The following is a 7,185-nucleotide window of genomic DNA, read 5'->3' as shown; positions in this document are numbered from 1 at the left end:
GGGGGGGGGTTCATTTTCAGGTTGTTAGCCTAACCTAAAATAGAGTTTCTTTAGAAGTCTGCCTGAATGTTTCGTCAGAACAGAGGAAGGACAGCTGAGTGTTGAGTGGTGGTGTTACATTGAGTGAAGACACGACTGTAAATAACTCTGCAGTTTGGAAATGAATGATGCTTTTGACAGAGATGATTATGTCCTATTGACAACATTGATGTCAACGCAGAGAGAAAACAGGAGAGTGACTATCAGCAGTTTCCAACAGTGATCAGTTGAAACAACTCCAGAGAGGTAAGGAAACATTAGTGAATGTATGCTCCCCCCCCCCCGACTCTATGCCCACTCTTTTCCTTCCCTCAGTGCTGGCTGAGTCCAGCTCTACTTTGTGGGAAGGGATCTAGTGTTCACACTTCATCAAAGGAGGATCAAATGCTCTTAGCTGCTGCTTTTTAAGTTAATCGTTTCCAGGGCATCATTAGTCACTAGGTCTCCAAACAAGGAAAGCCAAATACCCCTGAAAAGAAGTCAAGCCCTGATTCTATGGAAGAAATTACAATTTCAAGTTAAACTTGACATATCTGAAATAGGGCCTTTGTAATAAAAACCTCACATGGGGCTCCTAGCAGCCTTCAAAGTCATTGTTCTTGTAACTGATAAATACTGCCTTACATTTCAGGGTGGAGTATATTCCACACAGGAAACATTCCAGCTTGGAATCAAGGCCCTGCATTGGAGACTCTTGAATAACAGAGAATTTCTTCCATATCTGTATTTCCATTCTAGCCATTTGTTATGTTCTTGAGGCTCTTTGACAAGTTTTTTTTTTTACTGTATAGAAATTGCTCTTTTAAAGAAGCTCTTCAAATGCTTAAATTCCTTAACATTCATATTTAAACATGTAAAATGATTTTCATATTAACCCACAGTCAACATAAAGCTGGCAGACAATATTTACATTGTAGAGTTAGACAAGTCATATTGTATGTGCAAATCTGCGAACCGCTAAATGTGGAGTTAAGGTAGTGGGGGCATTTCTGAGGGAATAGAATCTCATGGAAAATATTTGGCCCTGTTCTCAGGAGTTAGGATAGAATATTTACTTTGGCATGAACAGCCATGTGCACAGCTCATGTGGCCCCCACAGTCTCTTATACTGCTTGTCATGTTGTAGTAAGGGGGTCTTCACTGGAAGACATGTTTCTTACAGTATGGATTTTCTGACTTAAAGTGGGGCTGTAGTAGATGCTTTGTTGTTTTTCTGAAAGTAAATGTTGTTTTCCTGTTAAAAGGCATGATATTCACACATTAAAGAAAGTATTCCAGGGGCTGGAGAGATGACTCAGTGGTTAAGATTGCAATCTGCTCCTTCAAAGGACCTGAATTCAGTTCCCAACATCCATATCAAGCAGTTTATAACCACCTGTAATTCCAGCTCTAGGAAATCTAATGCCCCTTTCTGGAATCTGTGAGTACCTGCGTTCAGGTGCACAAACTCACACACAGACACATAGACATGCATAAAATCAAAAAGAAAATACAGCTTAAAGAACCAAAACATCCAGTAAATTATCTGGGGACTTAACTCTTTAAACAAAGTACCCCCACATGAAATGCATTAGCTTTTGTAATGTTTCAAACTAAATAAAGCAGTTGTCTGTTCATTGTCTGAATCACACAAAGATGGTATATAAAGTAAACCACAATAAATCCACCAAAAGGACAAACCCAAAAATGCATTTCCATTACAGAGACTAATTTAACTATATTCAAGTAGTACTTTGTTACATTAAAAAGAATATTTTGAGATGTAATTTAAATATTCATCTTTGCAACTGGCTCTATGGACATGGAAGTGTAGTTGTTATACCTTCTGTCTTAATCTTTTCCTGATACAAGAGTAGTGGGATAGAGAGGATAAATCTAAGGGGGAAGATTATCCAAAGGCTAACTGCAAATAGACATGGTGAGCCCACTTTCATTTCTAAAGTAATGCATACTCGTAAGATTTTGTATTAGTCCCTAGTAAAAGAACAAATATTTTTGTGGTAGACTTGTCTTATCATCTAGAAACATAGCTATGAATTTTATCATTTTACTTAGGTTCCCTGGGCTTCATAGTCACAAAACTAAATTAGTTCATGTCCAGGTCCCTTCTGGCTCTAAATTTTCATCAACCTATGATCCTTGACCAGAGAATAATTTGATATATAATTTCATATGAATTTTCTTTTGGTCTAAGCTGATTTTTTTTCATTATTTTATCTTCCTATTTAATTTACTACCTTGGAAGAACTAATAAAGCTCCTATAATTACACAAACATTTAAAATATTGCCTCTGTGAAATTTGTCCATTTGGTTTGAATTAATAGGACTCTGTTTGTTATTACAATGTTCTAGAAGTTTCTCTATGTCTTTTACATGTTATACTTTCTATTAATGTCTTTATTGCACTCAACTAAGTCAATAATAAGTGGTTTTATACTTACTAATATATAGAAAATGAGTTTATTGAAAAGTCTGCCTATCATTTATTATTTCACTTTTCTGTGCTGTCTATTCTTTCAGAAGTAGTGCAAAATACTGACAGCTTGGTCCTACACTAACTAGATATAATATGCATCATTAAAAAGAAGTTGTGGTTTTTTTTAACCTCATAGAGCTCATAATATGAAAGACACACAAGCAACGAATGTAAAAATTTACATTCTACAATTACATTAATAACCAAAGGGAAAGTATACAACAAATCCAAATATCCTCCTGGAAACATCTTATGCTATAGAACAGTGGTCTGTTTTCTTAAATTTCTTTAAATTGATTTGAGAATTTCATATAACGCATTTTGTTCATATTCAGAACCCCTTCTCCCTCTCCAACCCCACCTAACTACCCCCTGCCGGTGACTTCATTGTGTTTATTATTATTTGTCTTGTTTTTTTAAGGCCTATCCTGTCTAAATTGTATTTCCTAAGTGCTCTTGGGTGTGGGTCTACCCCTGGAAGTCTGATGAACCTACTAGGTATCAGAGCAACAACTGGTCAACAACTCCATAAGAGGAAGTCCATTCCTGGTATTGGAGTTTTCATTTGCTAGCCTGTGGTGTCTATTAGGGCCACTAAACCCCTGTTATAGGGTAACTGCATATGAACTCTTTTTATATTTTAGAAGTATATATTAAAAGAAGCTTCTATAGTAGCTTTCAATTTGATTCTTTCAAAAAGCCTTTGGTGTTAGTTGTCCCTTTTAGTACTCCCTCTTCGCCCTACCCTTCCATTTCCAACCCAATTTAACTGGTCCTGCACATTATTCCCTTTTCCCATTTACATCACTGCCTTCTCTATCCCCTCACATGAACTGTCACCCATATCCTCTTTTGTATGTTTTATTTTTTTTTAATTTGGGATTTTCATATCTTTTGATGGCATTCCAATCCCCTTCCCTATCCAAACCTCTCCTTACTTCCCCACACCAAATTGTATGTGTGTGTGTGTGTGTGTGTGTGTGTGTGTGTGTGTGTGTGTATGTGTGTGTGTAGTAGCCTGTAAACTCTAATTCGTGTTCCCAGATGCCCTTCAGTGCGGGGACAATTTACTGGATTCTGACTGCTTAACCTATCAACAGTCACATCCTTGAAAGAGACTGACTCTCCCCTTCCCAGCAGCCATTAGCTGCCAATACTCCTCAGATAGTGTTGGGTTTCTTACTCACTTCTCCACATCTATGATGCAATTTTGTCTGGTTTGAGCTTTCATGTGACTCATGCATGCTGTCACCATTGCTGTGAGTTCATATAAATAACTGACCAGCTGTTTGGAAAAGTCTATTTCCTCGTGGTCATCTACTACCTGCCTCTGGCTCTAACAGTTTTTCTACCCTCTCTTCCTCAATGATTCCTGAGCCTTAGGAAGCAGATGTTTGATACAGTGTCTTATTCAGGTATAAGTATTCTGCAGCCTCGTTCCCAGAAGATTGGTCAGTTATGATTTTCTGTGTTATTCACCATCTACTGCATAAGGAAGCCTCTCTGGTGAGAGTTGGGTGTTGCATTCATCCTGCTTAGACTCCCCTTATGCCTGTTTTATAAGGTGGTTTTAAGTGAAGTTTTGGTAAAATGTAAGATATGGCCAAGCAACGGGTTAAACATGTTATATTCAGAGGAACCGAATGTGCAAAGACATCAAAGCAAAAATGTTAGTACTTTCAAGTTGGCTAGTTACGCAATAATGTGAGATTGGAAGTGTAGATTATAGGAATTTTGTGTTTTAAGAGTGGGGTGACCATATGATTTATTATCCAAATAGGACACTTTGAAGAATTAAAATGAATGCTTTTCAGGATGAAGCTGGAGTAATAGGTATAAACCAGGATGTATCCCAAGAAAAGCAGTGCAAATTGTTACCTACTTAAAGATTATGTGAAGACAATTAAGTCCTTGAGCAGTAGAGTAATAAAATTTGATTTATGCTTTTGTAAGATTGCACAGGCTGTGTGCAGAGTGAATTGGAAGAGAGAAAAATGGAAGCAAGCTCTTACTATAGTTTAGATTTGAAATATAATTTAGACAAATTATTGATAAATACTATCCATTGATCTATTAAATTCAGGTGGGAATCAGTAAAATACGACTCCCATATTTTCAGTTATATAACTGGGAGAATCAAAGTGCCATTTATTAAGATGTAGAAGACGCAAGTACCAGATATGAGGCAGAATTGGGGCACAGTGGAGAGATTATTTTGAGACTCATAAATGCAAGAAAGACTGTCACATAGAAAGGCCATGTAGAAATCTTTATTTAGAATAGTACCTATGTGTTGTATAAAAAGTTAGAAGTTGTAAACCCTGAAATGATTGTACCACTTACGGCCTGAGTATGTCTAAGATCACTGGGAAGAAACTGCAGCGTGATAAGGAGAGCAAGGCTGAGTGCTAAGGACACAAGTATTAACTGACGGGTGAGGAAGGAAGAAATGACAGTCTTTGGTCCTTTAGAAGAATTCATTCTACGTACTTCTCAGGAAACATCTTGCCTACAACATTTCTATTGCTCTAGCCTTTGGGTCTATCTCACTCCTCCAAGTCCTTAACTCCTAGTCCTTGGTGGGAAATGTAAAAGAAATGTACTCTCTTTTCTATCATAGAGTTAAATAAGGTAAACACCATTTTTAGAGAAAATTGTAAAAATGCCATTTGGCAAAAATCCTTCCTTAGTCAGTAGTTCCTGAGGTCCAAATATCTGCTCAAGGTTGCATTCTGCTTTTCAACGGCCCTATTTGAAATTAGTCAATAATATAAGAATTTGAAGATGAACTCTGGCCAGTCAAAGTGAGGCACAGGACCCCTTAAAATTAGTAATAAAGCCCAGGCAGACCACTGCCGGGTATGCTTATTTGCCTGCTTAAGCACATCCTTAAACCCTTCTGCAGAAGTAAAACTTCTTGCTTGACAAAGTATTTTAGATTGTGCTGTCATTTTCTTTAGACCCCACATCCATCTCTTACACAGTCGATGTACTTCTTCTACCTCCCACTTGCACACAACTTCATCTCAGACCCTTCTTTGGGACTGAGGATATTATACCCAGAAGAGAGAATTACAGACCATCACCACACACATAAGCCAATTAAAGGGAAAGGAATCCTTTATTGGTTAGCATGTGACTGAGAGTGGCCAGTGCCTTTGAAATTTTGTCAGGACTGAAGCTCTGGGGTACAGAGTTTATAAAGGTAAAACCAGTAAAAATCATAATAACATCTTGGACCAGATGGAGGTCAGAGAGAACTTGCTACAGTAGTTATTTTGGTAATTCTTTAGCGTTTTGATGACACTTCTAAGCTTTAGTCAGGATCATGAAAAGCCCTGAATGTGTTGCTGGGGGAGGCCAGTGACTGGGAAAAATGCCAAAGGAGGCACAGCCTGGACTCAGGACAGGCCCAGGACAAAACAGGTATTACCAAGACAGTGTGAGAGTACACAGCCAAAGAGATGATGTCACAAAGAGTGGGCCATATTGTTTAATGCTGCTGACAGATTCAGTAAGACGAACACATGTGAGGTGTTATAGAAGTCATTGGTAACCTAAGAAAGAACCAGAATGCTGGAGATGTAAACAAGATCATCTTGGATAGTGATGGAGCTGAGAAAAGAAAGGCCAAGAAGTCCATACAAATAGGAGGAGGGATGTGGGGTTGAAGGGAAGGTTATGATTTATACATTTTTAAAAGGTGAGAGAGATTGGAGCATACAAGAATATAGATGGGAATGGTCCCACTAGAAAGAGGGAGAAAAAATAGGAAAGGCTTAAAAAATAGTTACCTGAAACATTGGAAAAGATCTTGAAAGGATTGTTACTTTATCCAAAAAAAATTAAAAGAGGGAATATACTTAGGTGCTTGTAGATGTAGATTTAGCAAGATGAAGACAATGTAATATATGTTGTTAGTTTCTATGTTCTCAGTGAACTATAAGGTCAACATGCACTGAGAACAAAAGACAACAGACATTTCAAGGCAAATAGAGAAGTTAGTAGACTTCCATAATCTACTAAAGTAGACTCTAGTAGACATAGTCACTAGGATGAGTGGGAAATAGTTAAGATTTGATGACATTGTTTCAAGCTGATCATCATTAATGGAGTATGAGCCTGTCTGCTCTGTTTCGGACATTATTGTATATAAGTGCTCAGTTTGATGAATGTTGGCTGTGGTGAGTAGTTTTGTCAACTTGACACAACTAGAATCATCCGGTTAGAGATTGTCAATGAGGAATTTTCTAGATCAGGTTGGCCTGTGGGCATGTCTGGAGACAGGTAGTCTTGATTACATTAATTAATGTGGGAAGACCCAGTCTGAAAGTGGGTAGCATCATTCCTGAATTTGGGGGCCTGGGTCATAGAGTGGAGAGAGTAAGAGGAACAGTAAGTAGGTGTGCTGCGTTGATGTCCCTCTGCTCCTGACTGTGGATGTGATGTGGCTAACTGCTGGAAGGCCTTACTACAATGATTTCCCCAAAATGATGTACTATAATGTGGAATTCTAAACTATACTGAATCCATTCTCCCCTATGTTTCCTTTTGTCAAGATACTTTATAACAGTAACAGAAATGAAACTAGTCTATTGACCTGGAGAAAACAGATTGTTGGATTCATCATTGTGATTGCAAGGTAGACATGATAGGGGCAGAAAGATCT

The 7,185-nt window shown here is 37.9% G+C and overlaps 1 pseudogene; it reads right to left on the bottom strand.

Annotated features, from left to right (window-relative positions):
- LOC115068813 overlaps positions 1–4,997 on the bottom strand; it is a 16,678-nt pseudogene extending 11,681 nt beyond the window's left edge.
- Positions 4,998–7,185: the final 2,188 nt, after the last annotated feature.

This window comes from Nannospalax galili, unplaced genomic scaffold (assembly GCF_000622305.1).
Source record: "Nannospalax galili isolate Female #2095 unplaced genomic scaffold, S.galili_v1.0 scaffold629, whole genome shotgun sequence".
NCBI lineage: Eukaryota > Metazoa > Chordata > Mammalia > Rodentia > Spalacidae > Nannospalax > Nannospalax galili.
Note: the sequence above shows the minus strand (reverse complement) of the source record. Positions and strands in the feature narration are given on the sequence as shown.